Source organism: Tamandua tetradactyla, chromosome 6, assembly GCF_023851605.1.
Source record: "Tamandua tetradactyla isolate mTamTet1 chromosome 6, mTamTet1.pri, whole genome shotgun sequence".
NCBI classification, from domain to species: Eukaryota; Metazoa; Chordata; class Mammalia; order Pilosa; family Myrmecophagidae; genus Tamandua; species Tamandua tetradactyla.
The window spans coordinates 119,288,234-119,313,220 of NC_135332.1; the positions used below are offsets into that span (position 1 = coordinate 119,288,234).

The following is a 24,987-nucleotide window of genomic DNA, read 5'->3' on the forward strand; positions in this document are numbered from 1 at the left end:
CACAGGGAAGCTCACAACATGTCAGTGTCATCAGAGCAAGACAGTGAGAGAGCAAGAGGAGCCAAGCAAGATGGAAACCAGTGTCAGTCTATCATGTAATCTCGCAAGTGATAGGCCATCAGCTTTACGGTACTCTACCCAATATCAGAAAGTGACCCAAAGGGAGAGGATCACACAAGGATGTCAACGAGGCAGGCATCACTGAGAGTCGTCTTAGGTGTTGTCTACCACACATTTCAGTTTTCATTCCCTTTCTTGGTCCTCTCAGAAAATATAAACCTTTTTTATCTCTGAATTCCTACACTATTTGATTTGCACATACTAGCCATTCTACTAGGCTATAACATATTTAAGACTCTCAATATAGTTCTACCCACCACATTTTATACATAGTAGGTCTTTGATAATAATTTTTGACTAAATTTTGCTGAATGGGTCCTATTGCTGTCATAATCCCTCCTAACAGGGGAGAGAAACAGTTCTTGGTACTTTTCTATTCAGATATTACGAACACTCCTAACTAGAAATACCAGCATAAACTTCCAAAATCCATTGAAGAAAACTTACAAATTGATCCAACTTTTATTGTCCCTTACTGGGTTCAAGGGCATGTTATTGCAGTTTCGAACAGTGTAATCTTTTTAATAAAATTCTACTACAACTAAATAGTCTTGAAACTAGGAAACTATTCTAATGGCATTTCATCTTTATATGCATCACTTTCCACAAAAAGCATTCAGAAATTGCTGATTGTCACAAAATCTAAAAGAAGTATACTACAGGGTTTCTGTTTTCTGCCATAGAGATGCAATCTTAGTTCTCAGAAAAATTAATCTAAAGCTCATACTAAAAAAGTCTGGTTTACAAACTAAAGCCCATTCCTTCTTATTGAAACCTAGGTCCAGACAATAATTTCATAAGATATAATATAACAATGGACTGATATTATCATCCTTACCACAAAAAATTTGGGAAAAGGGAGTAATAATTATTTTTTGTCCATTACTTTAAACAACCTCTATTTGTTTCTAAACCTTGTTGTAAAATTATCTGTGTCTATTTAGATAGTTTGCCTATACATTGTGTACATTAAATGATACTCTCTTAGCAGAAATGCTTTACTTGTTTTGCGAAAACCCAGTAATGGCCAATCACAAATGGATATCTATTATGAACAGCTTTCAAATTACAGTGATTATTATAATTTCTCCTTGAACACAGATGCAATTTTTCTTTCCATTCCCTTTAAAAATCTCAAAAATAGCTTTTTAAATACCTATGCAAATTATGAATATATCATATCATTTCTCTTCTCTTTACATTTCTGTACTCTTTACTATTAGTATCTAAGAATACCATTGTGCCTGATTTGAATCATTGATAATGTAAATTTTTTAAAGGGTATTGCTGATTGTCAGGCCAGTGGAATTGCTGGTGATGCTACAGAAACTTTAAAAAGAACAACACTGTCTCACAAGAAAACTGTCGTAAATTAAATATACCGTCTGCTACTTTTAAATGAAATAGAAGTTTAAAAGCACCACATAGCATATACAAACTGCAGCGTACATTGTAATTTTGATACAAATGTAAGATTTAATTTTAAGAAAAAAAAAAGAAACCACAAAGTCCTTGAGTTCCCTCTGAGTTTGAATTAGAATTCAGATCTTCCTGAATTTGGTTACTTTCAATATTTTGTATCAGATCTTTAGTTGATCTGATTTCCCAAAAGATATGTTTCACTTTCATAATTTATTCCCAGTTTGGCCTGGAATAAGATAGCTTACCTCCACATTCTTGGCAAGAAACATTTCTTTGCTGGAAGAAAAGTTCACCCCTTAACTGAATGCTTGGCTAGAGATCAGGAGAAAACAAAATCCTATTTCTTTCATACTCGAGTTCCTTTTTCATGTGACCCTTACCCAGAACTATCTTTATTCTTCAATTTTATTAGCGGGAATATAATAAATTATGCCCGATCCTGTTGCTCTATCACTCTTGGGAATTCTTAAACAAATTCCACAAATAATACATCTTTTAGATTATTGAACTCTAGCAGTTTGAGAATTTATTCATCTCCAGAAATGTGAAATGTGCCTTCTTTACTTCCTAAGAGACCAATGTACCAGCCACCTCTAAACTGTTATTTGATTTTCCAGGCTTCTGACTAGTGCCAATGTTCTTTCTTTACAATGTTGCTGACGCCTCAGTTTTAACATCCTCTCTTTTTGCCTCCTGGGCCTGAAAATTTCCCTTTCCCAGTTTTTACACCGCTGCTGCTCTGTTTACTCAAGTTAATCATCCCCTACCAATTCTCCTTCCCCTCCCTGCTCTCTACCCCCCTCCCTTCCTTCCTGGCTAGTGAAGAAGAGCAGGCATATGGAGGAAGGAGGTAGAGAAAGCTGTGGATTCTCGAGCACATTTAAGTAAAAGAATATTTATATTTGACTCTGTTTAATGTTAAACTTTTGCTAATCCAGTGTATCAATGAGAAAACAGAATCGACCATTTAAAAAATAAGTAATGCTCATGAAATAAGTAAAATTATTACATTATTTGAATCTTATGATGAAATAGAACAAACATACCAAGAATAATGGTTGTTTAATAAAGTTTACCAATTGTTCAACTGATTTAAGTGACTTTTTTGACTGGCAAAAAGGGATCTAGGTTCTTATACTATAGGTAGGGGGAAATCTCCTGTTATAAAACCACCACTGCACCATTAATATTAATATCTCTATAGTGCGTAGTACCCTGTCTTGACCACTGCATAGTCCCCAATGCTTGTTTAACTGGTTTGAAGTGAGTCTGTATTTGAGAACAAAACTACATAAGATCGAAGAAGCCCTTGAAAATTCAGGAGCAACAAAGGTGCATGATGTGTTTTCAGCTCAATATTTAAAGGGAGCAGAAACAAAGAGACATATGAGTCAGTATCCAGGCACGAGAAGAGTAATTTCACCAGCTATCTGAATGGAGATAATTTAATAGAAGGAATAAAACAATACAAAAGAGCAGCAAAGGGAAAAAAAGAAAAAAGAAAAAGAGCACTGAAATAACAATTTCAAGAGGCAACTGGTGGAACAAGGGGAAAAGAGTGGTTATTAGACTCTAGAATCTTGTAGGAAGATCCGCATGGAGTGGGATCTATGCCTCTAAGGAGGGGTTCTGCCAGGGAATGCTGATTCTTCAGGAACTCTGAGGAGGAATCCCAATGGAGCTGGGACCCACATCTCTGAAGAGTGGGGCACTGGGTGGCTGCTGCCAGGATCTCTGATACTGCCATTTCTGGGTTATTTAGTGTAAGAAACAAACAGAGAAACTGAAGACTGCAACTAGTTGCTTCTGTTACCAACAATTGCTGCAGGAGGTGAGGTGGGGTGGGGTGGGGTGAAAAAGCCTTGCTGAGGTGACACTAACAAGAATGGCAAGCAAACAACAAGGACCATGTCTTTCTCTCTCTTTCAACCTTCCAGTCTTTCCCCATTGGCAAAACCCCATAGTAGCCAGCAGGCAAAGAGAAATGCAGTTTGCCAAGCCCCAGCCCCAGCATCACAAAACAAAGCATAAAAGCATATGAGAGACAATAGCTTAAAACAAGCAAAAGAAAGTAGAATGAACCAATGGACAAGCAAGATACACTACGTGAATAGACTGGAGCAAACTGCCCAGGGTATGTGATGATTGTGAAGTGCTGTAGCTAAGCTAGGGAAGGTTGCTCAGGATTCTATGGGCTAATTAAGCCTTGTTCCAGTCCTCTTTCTCTGTATCATCGTTGTCTCTATTTATCTCTCATACTTTTGATGGCACATCATTTGTGTAGACTGAAATTCAACTGTCTTACTCTAGGGTTCACATTCCATCATGGTACGCCCCCTTCCTTCCTTTCCAATCTTATCTCTTCTTTACAAGAAATCTAGGATCAGGTACCCAAAACTATTTGTAGTTCCCTGAACATGACATGTCAGGACATTCGCACATGCTGTTCTTTCCAGTAGGCTTCTACTTGTCATTCAGAACAGAACTGAATTGTCCCCTTCAGGTGAGCCCTGTCTGTGCTGCCCTGCAGCCAGCACTTGTTTCCCATCTCTGATAAATAATCCAAACACATCCCTTTTTTTCTTTTCTGACCTCATGGCACACCTTTCTCCTGCTTACGCGTTCTGCGCCAGCCACAATTTCTTTTTTGCTCCTGTCTTGGATTTGGAGCAAGCTTTTCCCCTGCTTGCAAGGTTCTTCCCCCAGATTTCCACATGGCTCATTCTTCACTTCCTTTAAGTCTTTGCTCAAATGGCACTTTTTCAGTAAGTTTTTTCCTAATAACCCTATTTAAAATTGTTAACTGCAAATCCAATTTGTTCCTCACTTTCTATCCCTTTTCTTGCTTTATTTTTTTACATTGTCCTTATCACTTTCCAATATACTATCTGTGCCCGTTTAAAAGGATTATGTCCCCTAGAAAAGGCATGCTTCCAATCTTGTGGGAGCAACCATTCCTTTTAACCCTTAGTCAGGACTATGGTTTGGAAACTGTGTTAGATGATCTCCACAGAGATGTGACTCACCCAATTGTGGGTATTAATTGGAGGGAGATGTGACTCCACCCATTCCAGGTGGGTCTTGATTAGTTTATTGGACTCCTTTAAAAGAGGAAGTATTTTGGAAAAAGCTTCAGAATGACAAAAAGTCCATGAAAGACAAGAGAGCCTATGCAGCTAGAGACCTCTGGAAATGAGCGCCCCTGGGGAAGCTCCATGAAACAAGAAGCCTGGAGAGAAAGCTAGCAGATGTCACCATTTTTGCCACATGCCTTTTCACTTGAGAGACCCTGAACTTCATCGGCCTTTCTTGAGTAAAGGTAACCTCTTGTGAGTGACTCAATTTGGACAATTTTGTGGGCTTGCTTTAATTGGGACACTTTCAGGGCCGTAGTACTGTAAATTTGCAGCTTAATAAATTCCCCCTTTTTAAAAAGCCATTCCATTTTTTGGTATATCGCATTCTGGCAACTAGCGAATAAATAATATCTAACTAGCTTATTTTATAACATCTTCTCTCTGTGGACAGGTGTTTGGTCTGTTTTGTTTATTGTATATTCTTAGCACCCAGAATAGGGCCAAGCACATGATATGTCTCAGAAAATACCCGTGAATGAATGAACTGGGGCTGAATGAGATATGGCAGAGCAGCAAGATGCTGAGAAATGCTCACTGTACAGAAAACCAACGAAGAGTGACAGCAGACGAAAAGGCTGTTGGATTTGGTGATTATATGGTCACCAATGTCTGCTGGGAGGGCAGTTTTAATAGAAAACAGAAAAATATAAATTGCTTTTCAAATGGCTGAGAAGACAGTGGGTGCTAAAGCAGTGAATTTAAATGCTTTTTTTTTTTTAAGGTATTGTTCATTGTTCTTCTTGAATGTCCATAAAGACATGGACAGAAAAACCAAAGTGTATTTTTGTAAGGAAAAGACAATTAGAAAAAATTTTTAATTTTAGACATAGGAAGATATTTTAAAAAACCCTACCATTTGATAGCTTTTAAGAACAAATTCTTGAAGTAAAAAGGATGTAATTGGATGTAATCATAAGTAGAATCATTAGCTTAAAAAAGAAATGAGTCAAGGAAAAGCAGAAAAGTGAAGGGAGAAAATTGACTAATTGAAAGAGGAGAGTTGCAGAACACCTCTGAGTGAAGTAGAAAGTTATCTCATCAGATTGGAATGAGAGGGGAGATGGCACCCAAAGGCCAAGTTTCTGCAGGAAGAGACTTGGGAACAGAAACTCTGACGGCACAGTGGTTACTCAGTGAGTCCTGGCAGAGCACACCCACATGAAGACTCAACTTTCTGCAGCAGCACTTCACAGAGCAAGCCCCAGAGGAAGGGGATGGCATTCGTCAGAGCTGCTTCTGCATTGAAGAAATGGTTATGATCTGAGAGCAACTGTCAGAAGCAAGGACAGCATTGATTTCAACTTTTCTCTAAGGATTGGCAAGTAGGAAGTGGGGAGGATGTTAATAGAACAGACATCATTTGATTAGGTTTTGAGGAACACAGTGTGTGTGGCAGCTTTCATTTAACATAATTGTTAGAAAGAACATTTGCAGTCAAGTTAGCACTGTAAGAAGTTACCTTCAATTGAAGCCGATTCATACCACCAGAGTACACAGTGGAAGAAGATAACAGGATGACAAGGACAACTGGAAATGGGACAGGGCTGGCAAAAGGGAGCCAAAGTTGAACCAAGCAAAGGTGAAGACAGAAGTGTGGGGATGATGACCATGACCCCGAGAATGAAGATCCCCAGTCTTGCGTGAGTAGGACATGGGGAATTTAGGAAAATGTTTCCCTCAAAGTAGAAAGTTCAGAGAAAGTATCTGTTCAGTGTAGTGAGTTTCATGCTTGACTTTAGTATTCTTTATGCTCATTCCTCAGTTCACCTAGTAAGTGAAACAAATGATTCTGTAAAACTCAAGGGAAAATGCCAAGACACCAGTCAGCTTCTGTAAAATCCATGTGTTTCTCTGAGAGTAAGAAATGCATTAATTAAAGCACACAATTTCGGGTGATGGTTTTCTGTTTGGTTGCTTTCAAGCAAAGCTTGTAGACTATGTACAAATATCATTGACATGCTTGAGTTCATTAGGTCTGAGATAGGTATATAATAGGTAAGGAGATTAAAACAATATTGTACACCCAGAAATGAGTAGAGAAATTCATTTGCATCTGAATAAATTCCTTGGTTCTTTATCAGGTGTTCTTTCTCTGTCTTTTTTTTAAATTATTAAATTCTGAGTAATTGAGGGCATTAAATACTGAGCTTTTTGGTATATTACATGGTGCTGCTTATACATTTAATACATTATGCAAATTCAATGTCCTCAAAATAAATGCTTAAGAAGTAAATTATAACTCATCACTTTACAGATTAAAAGTATAAAGTCAATAAAATGGATAAAATTAAGAACTGTTCCTAAGAAGCAGTTTTAAACAAAGCTACATTTTAAAAAATTACTACAAAAACTTGAAATTTTTGAAGTCACTATACTTTCACATATTAGCTATTTATTTTCTATAGTTCTGCACTGCTGTGGCTTGGTCAACTCTCACATCTTTAATATTGTAGTCATGCTACTTATTGTAACTGGTAGCACTATGTCATGCCTAGCTATAATGTATCTCTATTTCTCTTGATCTAATGAAATTATATTATGAAAATTCTACAAATACAGCCTTTAGATGGACATCATATATAAAAAGCTTTTAGCTAATCTATATTTGGAATGCCAAATCATCTATTACCTAATCATACCTTTAAAATCAGGAGGATCAACCTGGTTTTCAGTTTTGTTTATAGTTATAAATAATGGCAAACCACATTTTCTTATTCTGATACTTACCCAAAATTTAATATGTGTAATAGAGAATCCACTCACTTTTTACGTATTTACTTTTGTAAAGGCCTTCTTTATGTAATTCATTCAGATTACAGTTTTTTTTCAGATTACAGTATTTTGAATTCAATGGAAAATACTGAAAGGATCTTTAAAAACTTCATGTGTAAGTTGTCTTTTCACTTTCATCAAAAATTTCTTTGAGGCAAAAAAAGTTTTTTATTTTGAGGAGACCTCATTTATCTATATTTTCTTTCCTTCCTTGTGCTTTGGGTGTAAAGTATAAAAAACCATTGACTATCACAAAATCCTAAAGATGCTTCCCTATGTTTTCTTCTAAGAGTTTTATAGTCCTGGTTGTTATATTTAGGTCATTGATTCATTTTGTGTAAATTTTTGCATATGGTATGGGATAGGGGTCCACTTTCTTTCTTTGGTATATGGATATCCAGTTTTCCTAGCACCATTTGTTGAAGAGAATATTCTTTCTCAGTTGAATGGATGTGGCAGCCTTGTCAAAAATCAATTGGTCAAAATAAAAGAAAAAAAGGAAAAAAGAAGAAAAAAATTAATTGGTCAGAGAATCTATGATAGAGGTGGAAAAAAATGGCTGCATAGTGAGGTGTGGAATTTAAATCATCCTCCAGAGCAGCTACTAAATAGCCAGGAACAGTTCAGAGCAACTTCTTCGGGGACATCAGTGACTGGACATACAGTGGACACCAGTCTGAAATAGGTGAACCAGCTGAGATCCCATACAGAATTGTAAGACTCCTAAGCCATGAAGACTGGTGCCTGTCCCCCAAAGGCACAGCAGGCTGTTTCCTTGAGGGGAAAGGAAGCAGATTTTAGTAGTAGTAAAGAATTAAACTCAACTTAGCTCCAACTACAGAAAGAATTAACAAATTTTGACACTGAAAACAGGCCCCAAGCACAGAAAAACCTGGAGTAAGCACTAAAGGGACCAGGAGTTCTTGCCTTGGCAAAGAGGGGGCAGGCCTGACAGCAAAAAAAAAAGAAAGAAAAAAGAAATAGGAAAGAAGACAAAACAGGCTTTTTTAGTTGGAAAGACAAAATACTGGAAAAAAGGATACAGAGAGCTGGGGACACATAGAATCAGACTCAACTCCAACTCTTGACTGGAAAACTGGGGGAGCAAGGGTCCAGCTCTGAAAATGCTTAAAAATTTTTTTTAACAATTCATTAGCTAGAACTGCAGGCACTCTCAGGCTCCAGCACTGTCCCAAGCAAGGGCGGTATTAAAGTATGTCTGAGAGAGAAACTAAATAGTCAGGTAAATGGAGTTAATTCCCTAAAGAGTGGGTCTTCCCAAGAAAAAGGAAGGTTAGAATCCAGCTCATGTGGCAACCCTCTTTCAGGGAATTCAAGCCCTCAGGGCTGGAAAACAGAAGTAACCTAAGCCTGTCTGCTACCTCAGCCTCTGCCTGAATCATACTACTGGCAGGGATAGACTGCTGAAATTAAAGGTACTATATCATTTATGCTGGTGGGAAGCTGCATGCAGACAAGCACCACATGATGGGCAGGACAGGAAAAGTCTAGAGGCATCATAGGAAAGTCTGACAACTTTCTGGGTCTCACTATCTGGGAAACTTGATGCTATCTACTCCTTCCTCCTGAGACATGGGTCTGTTTGGTCTGGGGAAATCTGACTGGGTCACTCATATCTGAGAAGACTCTTGTAAAAAAAAAAAAACGTTCCATATATGCAGGACAATAAACAGAAAAACAGAGGTGAAAAATTCTGATCAGTTAAGCAGAACTTATGCTAGAGATCTAGAATAAGTTGAACTGAATGCCAAAGATCAGACAGAGAACAAAGCCATCCAACAAGAAAATCCTAGGTAAAAGTATGAAAAGGGCCTTCAGAATAAACCAATTAAGGAAACCAAATGCCTACATGTCAGCAAAAAATAATGTTATACCAGGAAAATTGAAGATATGGCCCAGTCAAAGGGAAAAAGCAACATTTAAAATGAGATACAAGAGTTGAAACAACTAATTCAAGATGTTTGAACAGACATGCAAAATTTCATCAAAAATTAAATCAATGAAAAAAATTAAATCAATGATTTGAAGGAAGATATGGCGAAAGAGATGACAGATATAAAAAAGACAGTGATGAAGATAAAGAAGAACTTGAAAGTTTGAAAAAACAAATCACAGAACTTATGGGAATGAAAAGTACAATAGTAAAGATAAAAAAACAACAGAGACCTACAACAGTAGATTTGAAGAGGCAGAAAAAAGCATTAGTGAACTAGAAGCTAGGACATCTGAAATTTTGCACACAAAAGATTAGAGAAAAGAATGGAAAAATATGGGCAGGGTCTCAAGGAATTGAATGACAACATGAAACATACGAATATATGTGTTATGGGTGTCCCGGAAGGAGATGAGAAGGGAAAAGGGGCAGAAAGACTAATGGAAGAAGTAATCACTGAAAAGTTCTTATCTCTTATGAAAGACATAAAATTACAGATCCAAGAAGTGCAGCATACCCCAAACAGAATAGATCCAAATAGACCTACTCCAAGACAATTACTAACCAGATTGTCAAATGTCAGAGACAAAGAAAGAATTTTGAAAGCAGCAAGAGAAAGCAATCCATCACATACAAGAGATGCTCAATGACATTATGTGTGGATTTCTTAGCAGAAACCATGGAAATGAGAAGGCAGTGATATGATATATTTAAGATTCTGAAAGAGAAAAATTAACAATCAAGAATTCTATATTCAGTAAAACTGTCCTTCAAAAACAAGGGGGCAGGGTACATGGGTGATTCAGTGGTAGAATTCTAGCCTTCCTTGCAGGAGACACAGGTTCAATTTCTAGACCACGCACCACACCTCTCCAAAATAAAAGGGGGTGGGGGGTGGAGATTAAAATATTTTCAGACAAACAGTCACTAAGAGTCTATGAGTAAGGGACCAGCTCTACAAGAAATACTAAGAAGAGTGCTACAGGCAGATAGGAGAGACAGGAGAGAGAGGTCTGTAAAATAGTGTAGAAATGAAGGCTATCAATAAAGATAAGAAGAGAAAAAGATTAGATGTGACATATAAAATCCAAAAGACAAAGTGGTAGAAGAAAGTACTGCCTTTATAGTAATAACATTACATGTTAATGGATTAAACTCCCCAATCAGAAGACACAGATTGGCAGAGTGGATTAAAAAACAGGACACATCGATATGTTGTCTACAGGAGACTCATTTTAGACCCAAGAACAAACACAGATTGAAAATGGAAGGTTGGAGAAAAGATATTTCATGCAAATAGCAACCAGAAAAGAGCAGGAGTAGCTATACTAATATCTGACAAATTAGACTTCAAATGTAAAACAATTAAAAGAGACAAAGACAAAAAAAGGAACATTTCAACAAGAAGACATAACAATCATACATATTTATGCACGAAGCCAGAGTGCTCCAAAATACATGAGGTAAACATTGACAACACTGAAGGAGGAAGTAGACACCTCTACCATAATAGTTGGAGACTTCAATTCCCTGCTTTCATCAGTGGATAGACCATCTAGACAGAGGATCAATAATGAAAGAGAAATTTTGAATAATATAGTAATGAACTAAACTTAATAGGCATTTACAAAATATTAAACCCCACAACAGCAGGATATTTTTTCAAGTACTTAGGATCATTCTCAAGGATAGATCATATGCTGGGTCACAAAGTAAGTCTAAATACATTTAAAAAATCGAATATATGCAAAACACTTTATTGGATCATAATAGAATGAAGTTGGAAATCAATAACAGTCAAGGGCCAGAAAATTCACAAATATAAGAATGTTAAACAACACAGTCTTAAATAATGAGTGGGTCAAGGATGAAATTACAAGAGAAATCAAAATATCTTGAGGCAAATGAAAATGAAAACACAACACATCAAAATTTATGGGATGCAGCAAAGGCAGTGCTGAGAGGGAAATTTATAGCTCTAAATGCCTATATTATAAAAAGAAAGCAATTTCAAGGATTTGACTGTTCACATGGAAAAGCTGGAGAATGAACAGCAAACTGACCCCAAAACAAATAAAAGAGAAAAATAATGGTGATTAGAACAGAAATACATGAAATTGAGAATATGAAATCAATCGAGAAAATCAACCAAACCAGAAATAGGTTCTTTGAGAAAATCAATAAAATTGATAGACACTTAGCTAGGCTGACAAAAAAAAAAAAAAAAGAAAAGAAAGAGAGAGAGAGAGGATGCAAAAACTACAATCAGAAATGGAGGAGGGGACATTACCACTGACACTGCAGAAATAAAGGAGATAATGAGAGGATACTATGAACAACTATATGTTAATAAACCAGACAATACAGATGAAATGGTCAACTTCCTAGAAAGGCATAAACAACAACATTGACATGAGAAGAAACAGATGACCTCAACAAACCAATCACAAGAGATTGAATCAGTCATCAAAATGCTCTGAAAAAAGAAAAGTCCAGGACCAAACAGCTTCTACCAAGCATTCAAGAAAGAATTGCTACCAATCCTGTTCAAACTCTTCAAAAAAATTGTGGAAGGAAAGCTACCTAACTCATTCTATGAAGCCAACATCAGCCAGATAAAGATACCACAAAAAAGGAAAATTACACACCAATCTTTAATGATTATAGATGCAAAAATCCTCAAATAAAATACTTAAAAATTAAATCCAGCAACATGTTAAAAGAACTATACACCATGATAAAGTGGGATTTATTCCAGGTATGCAAGGCTGGTTTAACACAAGAAAATCAATTAATGTAATACACCATACTAAACAGTCAAAGTGGAAAAGCCACATGATCATCTTGATTGATGTAGAAAAGGCATTTGACAAGAAGGGATTCAAAATCTTTTCTTGATAAAAATATTTCAAAGGACAGGAATAGAAAGGAACTTCCTCAACATGATAAAGGGAATATATGAACAACCCACAGCTAAAGTCATCTTCAATGGGAAAAGACTGAAAACTGTCCCTCTAAGATCAAGGAACAAGAGAAAGATGCCATTGTTATCACTGTTATTCAACATTGTGCTGGAATTTCTAGACAGAGCAATTAGACAAGGAAAAGAAATAAAAGGCATCCAAATTGGAAAGGAAGAAGTAAAACTCTCACTGTTTGTCATGATACTAGATGTCATGATACTATATGTCAAAAATCCCAAAAAATCAACAGCAAAGCTAATAGAGCTAATAAATAAGTTCAGCAAAGTGGCAGCATGCAAGGTCAACACCCAAAATTCAGTAGAGTTTCTATACACTAGTAATGCGCAATCTGAGGAGGAAATCAAGAAAAAGATTCCATTTATAACAGCAATCAAAAGAATAAAATATTTAGAAACAAATTTAACTGAAGACACAAAAGACCTATACATGGAAAACTACAAGGAATTGCTAAAAGAAATCATGGAAGACCTACATAAATGGAAGGCCATACAGTGTTCATGGATTGGAAGACTAAATATAGTTAAGATGTCAATTCTATCCAAATTGATTTATAGATTCATTGCAATATTAATTAAAATCTCAACAACTTAATTTGCAGAAACAGAAAAAAAATAACCAAATTTATTTTGAAGGGCAGGATGCTCTGAATAGCTTAAAATATCTTGAGAAAGAAAAATGAAATGGGAGTTCTCACACTACCTGTCTTTAAAGTATATTACAAAGCTATGGTGGTCAAAGCAGCATGGTATTGGCATAAAGATAGATATACCAATTAATGAAATAGAACAAATGTTCAGAAATAGACCCTCTCATCTATGGACAATTGATCTTTGATAAGGTGGTCAAGCCAACCCAAGTGGGACAGAGCAGCCTCTTCAATAAATAGTGTTCAGAGAACTGGATATCCATGTGTAAAGGAATGAAAAAGAATCCACATCTCACACACTATACAAAAAGTAACTCATAATGAATTAAAAACCTAAACATTAGAGCTGAGACCATAAAACTTTTAGGAGAAAATGTAGGAAAATATTTTTAAAATCTTGTGATAGGTGGTAGTTTCCTAGACCTTATACCCAAAGCTCAAGCAAGGGAAAAAAAATAGATAAACAAGATGTATTAGTTAGGGTTCTTAAGAGAAGGAGAATCAACAGGGAACATTCACAATATAAAATGTATAAAAGTGTCTCATGTGCCGAAGCAGGAAATGAGTCTGTCTCTTCTGAATCCTCTTTAAAAGGTTTCCAATGATTAGACTGAGCATCACTCATTGCAGAAGACACTTCCCTTGGCTGATTACAAATGGAATCAGCTGTGGGTGCAGCTGATGTGATCATGATTTAATTGTATGAAATATCCTCATTGCAACAGACAGACCAGCACTTGCCCAACCAGACAAACAGGTACCACCACTTGGCCAAGTTGACACATGAAGCTGACCATGACACAGGGTCTCCTCAAAATTAAACACTTTCATGCAGCAAAGATCCTTTTCAGGAAGCTTAAAAGGCAACTTACATAATGGGAGGCCATATTTGGAAACCACATATCAGATAAGGGTTTAATATTCAGAATATATAAAGAGATTCTACAACTCAACAACAAAAAGGCAAACAACCCAATTTAAAAACGTGCAGAAGACATGAATAGACAAATTTCAGAGGAGGAAATACAAATGGTTAAAAGACATATGAAAAGATGCTCAACTATACTGGCTATTAGGGAAATTTAAATCAAAAGCATAATGAGATATCTCACAGCCACTAGAAAGGCTATTATATTAAAAAAAGACACAACAAGTGCTGGCAAGGATGTGGAAAAAGAGGCACACTTATCCTCTACTGTTGGTGGGAATGTAAAATGGTACAAACACTCTGGAAGGCAGTTTGGTAGTTCCTCAGGAAGCTGAGTATAGAATTGCCATATGATCCAGCAATCCCATTAGTAGGTATATATTCAGAGAACCTGAGGCAATGAGACAAATGGAATTTTCACACCAATGTTTATAGCAACATTATTTATAATTGTCAAGAGATGGAAACAGCACAAATGTTCATCAAGAGACAAGTGGATAAATAATGGCAGTTCCTCAGGAAGCTAGTATAGAATTTCCATATGATACAGCATCCCCATTTCTAGGTATATATTAAGAGGAACTGAAAGCAAGGACACAAATGGACATTTGCACATTGACATTTATAGCAGCATTATTTATGATTTCCAAGAGATGGAAATGTCCATCAACAGACAAGTGGCTAATCAAGTTATGGTATATACATATGATGGAATAATACACAGTGGTAAGACAGAAGAAAGTCATGAAGCATGTACCAATGTGGATGACCCTTGAGAACTTTATGCTGATTAAAATTAGCCAGAAACCAAAGAACAAATACTGTGTGTTCTCACTAATAGGAACTAACATTACTGAGTGAACTTTGAGAGTTAAGAAAACAAGGTAATCAGCAGATAGAAAGAGAGTAGAGATTGGGCATTTGGTGCTGAAGGAATACAGAATTTGCAAAAGGACTGATTATAAAAAATTCAGATATGGATAGCACAATACTATCTGTTGGTAGCACGTTAATATAAGCTCAGTGAATGAAGGTTAATGTTAATATGGTTGAGGGAGAAGGGCTGGGAGCATGTACGGCACCAGAAGGAAAGGTAGAGAACAAAGACTAAGATGGTGATAACTTAGGAATGCCTAGAGTGGACAATGATGTCTATTAAATGTACAAATATAAGAATGTTTTGCATAAGGGAAAACAAATAAATATCAACATTGCAAGGTGTTAAAAATGGGGTGGTATACAGAGAAAAAATACAATCAATGCTTCCACTAAATGTAACAAAGCCATTATGTCAAAATTCAATGTCAACAAGCGGTGGATATGGAGAAGGTTATGGGATTCTTTGCAGAAGAAAAGGAAATGTCTTCATATAGATTATGATTGTAAAAACATGGCCATGTAATTATACCAGGAACCATTGACTTTTTGCTTAGGATGGATTGTATGATGTGTGAATAAAACTGTTTAAAAAAATGAACAAAGAAACAAGCTCTAGAGAAAATGTGGAGAAATAGATACACCTATTCACTGTTGGTAGGAAAGCTTAGAGGTGCAGGCTCTTTGAAGGCTAGGGGTGGGGTTGCCATTGCTAGGTATATACCTGGAGGAACTGAGAATGGGGACAAGAATGGAAATTTGTACACTGGTGATTATGGCAGCAGTGTTCAAGACTCACAAAGGATGGAGGTGGCCTAAGGGTATAATGACTGAGGAATGGAAGGAGGAACTGTGGTGTATACATGTAACTGACTACTGAGCAACTGCAAAAAGGAATGAAGTTGTGAGGCATGCAACTAGGTAAATGAACTTTGAGGATAGTATGTTGAATCAAATGCCAGAAACAAAAAGACAAATGTTATCATGCCTCATTCATATGGACTCAGTATAATATATCAACTCAGAGAATTGAAGTGGAGAGCATGGATTATTCGTATAGGCCAATTGTAAAGGGTCCTAGATTTTAAGATCTTCAGCAGCCATAGCTATTCCAGAGTTGTAACAGTTATTTTTAAATTCTGAGATACTGAGTTATTTGAGTATAACCAGGTCATTCCCTGAAACTTTTGGTATTTATGTGATGCCTAAGACTCAGAGTTAGAGCTCTGAAGCTATGAAATTCAGTATTATCCCATGCAGCAACTGTTAAAAAGTTGAAAAAGTGGTCAGACTTCAACCAGAGATGTGAATGAAGCTGATCTGGACAGGACTAAGGTAAATTAGAAGAGACAGTAAAGGATGATATGGTCCATATTTTAAAACATCAATTTCTGTGTGAAACCAATGGGAGAGATATTTATTTAGTGCCAAATTTATATTTTTGGTAATGCATTATCTAATTATACTCATATGGTCAGTTTATTCAAACACCATAATAACATGGAATCTTCGGTAGGAAATGTCATCCTTTTGGTCTGTCGAGGTAAGTGTGATGCACCCAATACATCCCAGAGTAACTTGGGTAGAGAACAAAAATATTTGCAAAGTTCCCTTGGGGGACTGGGAAGAAAGGAAGAAATATTCAACTTCCCCATCTGGAGAGTTTCTTATATTCTCACAAACAGTGGGGACAACCAATTTATTAGGCTGAAACCTCGATCTTGGGGTTTGCCCCTCTGAAACATATTCCTGCAAAGGATAGGATAAACCTATTTAAAATTATGCCGAAGAATTACCCCCCCTCCAAGAGAACCCCTTTTGTTGTTCAGATGTAGCCTCTCTCTCTAAGTCAACTTGGTAGGTGAACTCAGTGCACTCTCCCCTACATGGGGCATGACTCCTAGGGGTGTAAATCTCCCTGGCAACGTGGGACGCTGATCCCAGAAAGAGCTAGGACCTGACATCATGGGATTGAGAAAGCCTTCTTGACTAAAAGGGGGAAGAGAGAATTGAGGCAAAATAACATTTCAGTGGCTGAAAGATTTCAGAGTCAAGATGTTATTCTGGAGATTATTCTGATGCATTAGATGGATATCCCTTTTTAGTTTATGGTGTATTGGAGTGGCTAGAGGCAAGTACCTGGGACTGTTGAACTGTATTCCAGTAACCTTGATTCTTGAAATATAACCATATAGCTTTTACACTGTGGCTGTGTGATTGTGAAAGCCTTGTGCCTGATGATCCTTTTATTCAGGGTATGGGGAGATAGGTTAAAAAAAAAGAGGAAAATAAATAAATAAATAATGGGGGGAGGAAATTTGGGGTAAAGAAAATTGGATAGATTGAAATACTAGTGGTCAGTGAGAAGGAAGGGTAAGGGGTGTGGGATGTATGAGTTTTTTCTTTTAACTTTTTATTTCCTTTTCTGGAGTGATGCAAATATTCTAAAAATGATTATGGTTGTGAATACACAACTATGTGATGATATTGTGAGCCTTGGATTGTACAATTGGATGGGCTATATCTGTATGAAGATAACGCAATTAAAATTTTTTAAAAAAATCAACTGAGGGAGTCCAGAGGCATAAGTAGGGTGGGGCAAAGGGAGATACGCACTGAGCAGGCCTAGGGCCACTTGCCTGTCCTTTGAGCCCAGATCTGACAGGAATGTGATAGTGGATCATCATGTTTCCACATCAAACCTCAAAGAATCCAAAACTAAAATGTCATTTATTGCTTGGAATGCCAACACGTGAGCTCAGGCAGGGCAGGTACCTACTGGTGCCCAAGTGTTCCACCAGAATATCTCCCAATGTCACAGTCATCAACGTTGAGAAACCTCCTGATTTCTCACCTGTTGGGTGCTACTTGGTTGCTTTTTCTTCAGACCAGAGCTCTCTTGAAATCTATGAGTACCAGAGCTGCCAGGCCCTGTGGCAGGGATTTGAGGGGGAGATTCTCTCTAATGGCAATGACCAGTCAACATCCAGGGCTGGCTCTTTGAATGCTTTTTTTGTCTTCCTGCACATTCCCAACGTGGTGACAAATGGTGAGCACCTGAACCAAGAGTGCAGCCTCTTCATTGATGACCGCCGCAGTGTCATTGTGGGCTCTGCCATTTTCCTTCTAGAAGACCCTCATCTTCTTTTCTACGAGGTGTGTTGAAACAGTGAGTCAGTGACTCCCAACCCGCGATCGCCTCTAGAGGACGAGTCCCTCCATAGCATTGACCTTGTCACTGGCCACTTATGTGATACTTGCACATTCAAGTGTGGCAAAGTGGTCCTATCGCACAACCAAGAGCTGTACTTGTACAAGAACATACTGGCCATCTTGTCAGTGCAGCAGCAGACCATCCACATCCTCCAGGGACTCCTGAAGGCATTGTCATTGATGTGTGGACTATAGGCCACATATTGCTCACTGGGTCAGCTGTTCTTCCTGAGGTACAGCAGGACAGTAATGCAGACATGGCCAATCCCTTTAGAAATCCTTTCATCAATTCCCTGAAACATTGGCTCCTGATGTACGTGTGGCACTGGGCAGAACAGGAGGGTAGGGCAATGGCCAAGAGGTGCTTCTTCCAGTATTCTGACCCACTGCATCAGCCACGCAGGTGGAAATGCAGCATCTGTATGAAAACCATCTGTTTATCAAATATATAAGTGAAGATGTACTGACAGTGTGGGTCACAGGCCCATCACAGGCTTTTTTTCTGTGGTATAAAATACAGTGACAGCAGAGGTGATTTCTGTGTTGAAAATACATCAGAACAGCTTTTGGAACTCTGAGAACATCTGTAACCTCTTCTGTCATGCTACACTGCACAGTGAAGTCCAGTTTTCCTGCTCAGCTTCCAACAACATTTTGCAAGACAGATCCAATACCGGTTCAAATTCACTATTATAAATGCCAAATATGGAGGGCACATCGAGGCAGTATGCCAGCTGCTGGGTCAGCTTCCCATCAGTGCCACGTCTTACAATGGCAGTCCCTACCTTCATTTGTTTCTCTTCAGCTACAATGACAAGTGGGTGTCAGACATGGAGCAACCCAAGACTTGTGGTGATACCTTATCAGGTTCTACGCCCAGGACTCTGGTCTGCTGAAGTCTGAGATCCAGGCAGGCCTACTGGACTGTCCTATCAGCCACACAGTATGACACCTGTGGCCTTCCCGTTTCATCCTTTTGAGCTTTTTGCCATTTCTGTGCAAAGGACTATGTTGCACAGTATGCATAGTATACTAATGCTGAGTATGTTGTCAACTTCCATATGTGACACTGCTGCACATAGTGCCTCACCAAAGCCAGTCTCTGGTTTTCCATAACTTGCAAGACTTCCTAGATTTATTATCTCAGTAAACTCCAAAACAAAATCTCTGACTACTAGCCACATTCCCGTGGTTGCCAACTGGTACACCTCAAATGATAGAACCAGAGGAGAGGACTGAGGTGGCTCAGCCTAAGTGAATTCTTTTATTGTCTACAACCCAACTGCTGTTTGATTTAAAGTCTTCTTGCCTTTTCCCTGTGGAAATGCCTGGCATTAATTAAGTCCAGCTAATTTTTATTTTATTTTGCATTTTATTGCTGTGAAGATGAGAGCATTACAACTGTACACCCCTCATGACCCTGCTTTGGTATTGTGGTTTGCAGCCTCAAACAAGTAAATCTTGTTTCCTCATGAAAGTAGGGCTGTCCAAATAAGAAAAGAAAAAAGAAAGAAAGAAAACCTTGGTATTTTCTTAAATTAAAAAATTCAATTGACCATTAATGTGAAGGTATATTTCTGAACTCCCAATTCAATTCCATTGATCTACATACTATCCTTGTGCCAGTGCCATGTTGTTTTGATCAGTGTAGCTTTGCAATAGGCTTTAAAGAATTGACATCTTAATGTTATTTAGTCTTCCAATCCATGAACACAGGATGTCCTTCCATTTATTAAGGTCTTCTTTGATTTTTGAAATGAAAAGACAACTACTCAATAGGAGAAAATATTTGGAAACCACATATACAATAAGGATTCAATATCCAGAATGTATAAAGAAATCTTACTACTCAACAATAAAAAGATGAATCATCCAATTTAAAAATGGTAAAGGACTTGATTAGACATTTCCCCAAAGAGGATATAAAGGACTAAAAAGCACATGAAAAGATAGTCAACATCACTATTAGGAAAGAGCAAATCAAAACTACACTGAGCTATCATTTCACATCTACTAAAACAGCTACTATTTAAAAAAATAAAATTACAAGTGCTGGAGAGGATGTGGAGCAATAGGAACACTCATTAATCACAAGTAGCAATGTAGAATAGTACAGCTGCTGTGGAAGACAGGCAGTTCCTCAGGAAATTAAGTATAGAATTACCATACGGCCTGGCAATCCCATTCCTAGGTATATACCCAGAAAAACTGAAAGCAGGGACTGAGCAAATATTTGCACACCAATGTTCATATCAGCTTTATGCACAATTGCCAAAAGATGGAAGCAACCCAGGCGTCCATCAACTGATGTATGGATAAACAACATGTGGTATATACAAACAATAGAATATTATTCAGACGTGAAAAGGAATAAAGTACTGATGCATGTAACAAATGGATGGACCTTAAGGACATTAGGCTGAGTGAAATAAGCCAGACACAAAAGCACATATATTGTATAATCTCATGGAGATGAACTAATTAAAGCAAGCAAACTCTTAGAGTTAAGTTCTAGAATATGGGTGACCAGATGTGCCAGTATGAAGTTACTATGTACCCCAGAAAAGTCGTGTCCTTTAATCCTCTTTCAATATTGCTGGGTGGGCCCTTTCTGATTGTTTCCATGGAGATGTAACCCACCCAATTGTGAGTGGTAACTTTCTATTAGATGGTTTCCACGGAGACACGTCCACTCATTCAAGGTGGTGGTGTTTACTGGAGCCCATTATGAGGGAATTATTTTGAAAAAAGCTTCAGAGCCATCAGAAACAACAGAGTCCTTCAAGCAGCTAGAGACCTTTGGAGATGAAGAAGGAAAACATCCCCAGGGACGCTTCATGAAACAAGAAGCCAGGAGAGAAAGCCAGCAGATGTCACCATGTACCTTCCAGCTGAGAAACCCAAACTTCATCAGCCTTTCTTTGAGTGAAGGTAACCTCTTGTTGGTGCCTTCATTTGGACATTTTCATGGCCTTAGAACTGTAAACTTGCAACTTAATAAATTCCCCTTTTTAAAAGGCATTTTATTTCTGGTATAACACATTCCAATAGCTTTCAAACTAGAACACCAGGGAATAGATTGGGGGAGGGGGTTGTTGAGAAGGGGAGTTTGTTCTTAATTTTTACAGAAGTTTTATTTAGGTTGTTTGTAAGATTTTGGAAATAGATGAATGGTGATGGTAGCACATTATTGTGAGTGTAATTAAGAGCATTGAACTGTGTATGTGAATATGGTTCACAGGAGAAATTTTAGGTTGTTTATGTTATCAGAAAAAAATTGAAAGATTAGGCATAGGACTGTATAATACAATGAACCCTACCATAAATGATGGGCTCTTGTTAATAAGACAAGTATAAGAATGTTCTTTTATGAATTATAACAAATTATAATAATTAATACAAGATGTTAATAATACAGTAGTATATGGGAAAATCCACCTAATGTAAGTTATGGGCCATAGTTAATAGCATAATTTTAATATTCTTTCATCAACTGTTACAAAGTTACCACACTAAATATTAATGTCAACAGCAGTGGGGTATATGGAAACGATGTATTTTTTTACATGATTTTTCAATAAACTTACAACTTCTCTAATTAAAAAAAAATCTAGCCCTACCACTTACAATGAGCTTGGGGAGTTTCTTAACCCTGCTAGCTCTTAGTGTTCTTACGTGTAATAAATGAGGTATTAATGCAGTTATGGTTAGTCAGTTATATACCATAAATAAAGCATATAGTTCAGTACTTAAAAAAATAGAGTAACAAAGGCCATCAAGGGAAAAAACAAACAAACTTCTTAAGCATGCATAGAGAACACAATTTGCTAGTCTCCCTCTCCATTTCACAGAAGAAATACTCATATTAGTCAAACTTAATGGATATGGATGAAGCACATATTGGGACAATATGTTAGTTTAGACACATTTCCCTCCTGTAGAATATTTTGGGTTCAGCTTTTTCCAAAATAGTATTTGTATACTATCACTCTATTAGTCACATTTTTTCATTAATATAATTTTATATACTGAAAAATTTTCTTCAAAACTGTATTCAAATTTTAACTGAGCCCCACAGAGATTTTAAAAGTACTCTCTTTTATCAATGGAGCATTCTAAATGGCATGCCAAAATCTACATCTTCAATATGGATGTGCAAGAAAGACCCAAACTTCAAACCAGTGTTAGGATTGTTGAAACAGATCTGAATATCCACTTATCTTCTCTCTGGATTGTAATAAGTTACTTAATATATCTTCTCCATGTTCTGAAGTTTAGAAAGACATACTGCCAGGACACAATACATGTCTACAGGGCAAATATGAGCTTGCCCATTAAACTCCCCTACACTGCAACTATGAAACATCCTTTGAAACTTAATAGCATTAATGTAAGCAAGAATATAAAGAAGAGTATGAACTCATTGTCACAAAAAAGTTTTTATAAATGTTTTACAAATATAAATGGCTACAGAACAATTGAAATGTATACAGGAGTACTAGGAATCATAATGCTTTGTCAGTGGAACCTAGATTATACTGGGAATGGCCATAAGTACTAGGGTTTAAATCAGGGACAACTATGCACTCTCAAACTTGTTTGATACATTTCTCAGACATGCAGACTCTCTATGTGTGAATCTATTTGACCAAAGCCTCTCGCCTGACCAGAAATCATACCCCAGGAAAGCAGATACCCTGTCTTTTTTCTTGTAGTGGTTCCTCATTGTATCCCAAGGTTTAGTACTGTGGCCAGCACATGTTAGGAGCTAAGTAAATATTAACCAAATGAATGAATGAATGAATGAATAAGACAAATCTTAGATCCCACCAAACAGCCTACTTTTTGGTGTATTCCAAAGACTTTGTTATAATCAAAATTAACTAAATATCTGAAGAAAACTGGAAGAAAAGGCTGTGGAAATTTATTATTTTTTTTATTTTCAACATCCAACCACATAGAAATGTTTTTCTAGGCTCTGACTACATGACCACAGGTGATTGGATCAGTATTAAGAAACTAACTGAACAGTTCCAACAATCTGTTTTGCTAAAGGTGGTTTAATACATAATAATCAGGACTAGTAATTCTAGTTCCCCACTGCTGAATTCTGTCAGGCACGGATGAAGCAGAGGCCATATGCTCGCTGCAGAGAAACAGCAAAGCTGTCCCTGTGGGAAAAGGCACCTGATGTCTTGAAAAGGCTCGTGGGGACCCTGCCTGACTGCAGTGATGTCTAAAATCTTTTCTCCCTTATTGGGTAATTCATGCCAAGCCCTCTGGACAGCTACAACAATCTGTTCATAAGTCTGTAATGTGAAACAAAGCTGTTGTTGTACATGTTGAAAAGGACCCATTCCCGTAAGCATTTCTGGCATTATGGGAACTTGATGCTATCGATTATGCCCCCTTGCTCCACACAAAGTTCATGAAAACTAGTTTTCCGCAGCAAATAATCCCCAGAATTTAGCTATCGTCAGTCATACACGGGGAGCCATGGGAGTTCTGAGGGTCTCTGACAGGCCAAGAACAAAAGGGGAATTGGTACCGTACATGGTGGTAGCTGATTTCAAGTCTTTCAAAGTTTTAAAAGGGATTGGCTCATGATAACGCCAAAGAATTAGTGGGATTGTTGGGGTCTAGTCTCTCCAGGATAGGAAAACCCCAAAACCTGGTAGTATCTTCACCTGCAGCTTGAGTCCCAAGAATCTTTTTTTGTAGGGGAGAAAGCAATGTAGAAGAAGGGGTTTTAGACTTAAAGGTCACTTTCCTACTACTTGGAGCCCCACTAGCAGCAGTACTCGAATGCCTTGCAAAACTGAATTTAGATAGCTCTCCTTCTCCTCTTCAGGGTCAGAATTATACATTTCTGTTCTTGCTCCCTCCTGTAATTTTATTTTGTCACCCCCATCTGACAGTTTATGCAGGGTCGGTTTCTCAGAACTGAGGTGGGGTGGGGTAGGTTCTATGGAAGCAGAATTCTTTGAGGATAATTTAAGACTGTCATATCCCCATACAATTTCTTTTAAATTTTCCTCACAACTTGATTCTGCTGTCTCAGTTTTCGAGAGCTGGCCATTATGTGGACCAGATGAATACATTCCTGAATTAAGGTCCACATAGAAAGGTGTAAATGGGTATTTTATCTGGACCCTCCGCTGTGGGTTTCCCCACCTTGACCCAGCCGTTTCCCCACCTTGACCCAGGTCTCCGATTGACCATTCCTTCCTTGGGAAACCAAGGACAAGTTTCTTGGACAAAGTTTAAAAAGGTACTAAGCTGGCTTCTCCTAACATCTCCTCTCCTAGCTTTAAGCATCCTCTTTAACATACATAGAATTCCTGTTCCTTTGAACCAGAATGTCCCGTGATTATGACACCCGGCTATACTTTCATGCGCTCCCCCTTACCTTAGTTCCAAATCCTGCGCACAAGTTCCTCGGTATTCAGTTCCCTGTTTCGGCGCCACCTGCTGCGACCAGCGTGGCTCAGTGTCAGAACTGAAGGGAGACAACGGGGAAATTGAGAAAGAAACACAAGAGACAAGCATATAGTTAAAGCTGGGACCAGGTGGGACTCTGAGCTCGAATGGAGACTCAAAGACCCCAAGAGGTTCAGCACGGTTTATAGGGCTGTGAGGTAAAGAAAGTAAAAAATGTAACTAAAGGGTGGGAGGAGGCTGAGCTCTCTGCTTCCTTGTGACAGGATGAGTCAAAAAGTTACAGGTTTCCCAAGGCCTCCTCTGCCCCAGACTCAAGCAGCTTTGCAACGCTTTAGTCTTTTCAGGACATCAGGTACCTTTTCCCACAGAGGCAGCTTTGCTGTATCTCTGCAGTGAGTATGTGACCTGTCTCATCCACACCTGACAGAATTCAGGCATATAAATGTGCCACGATTAAGTGTGCCAAAACCGTTTTCTGATTTTTCTGCTTCTTA

At 37.8% G+C, this 24,987-nt stretch overlaps 1 long non-coding RNA gene and 1 pseudogene across 2 annotated transcripts in view; one reads left to right on the forward strand and one right to left on the reverse strand.

The window, feature by feature from the left end:
- The window catches only part of LOC143686315 (uncharacterized), a 96,931-nt gene extending 72,247 nt beyond the window's left edge, over positions 1 to 24,684 (reverse strand). For both annotated transcript variants that reach the window (XR_013177021.1, XR_013177022.1), the window contains exon 1: positions 24,462 to 24,684. This is a non-coding gene — a long non-coding RNA (uncharacterized LOC143686315). The remainder of the gene's footprint in view (positions 1 to 24,461) is intronic.
- On the forward strand, positions 19 to 19,134 carry LOC143685716 (DET1 homolog pseudogene; annotated as a pseudogene).
- Positions 24,685 to 24,987: the final 303 nt, after the last annotated feature.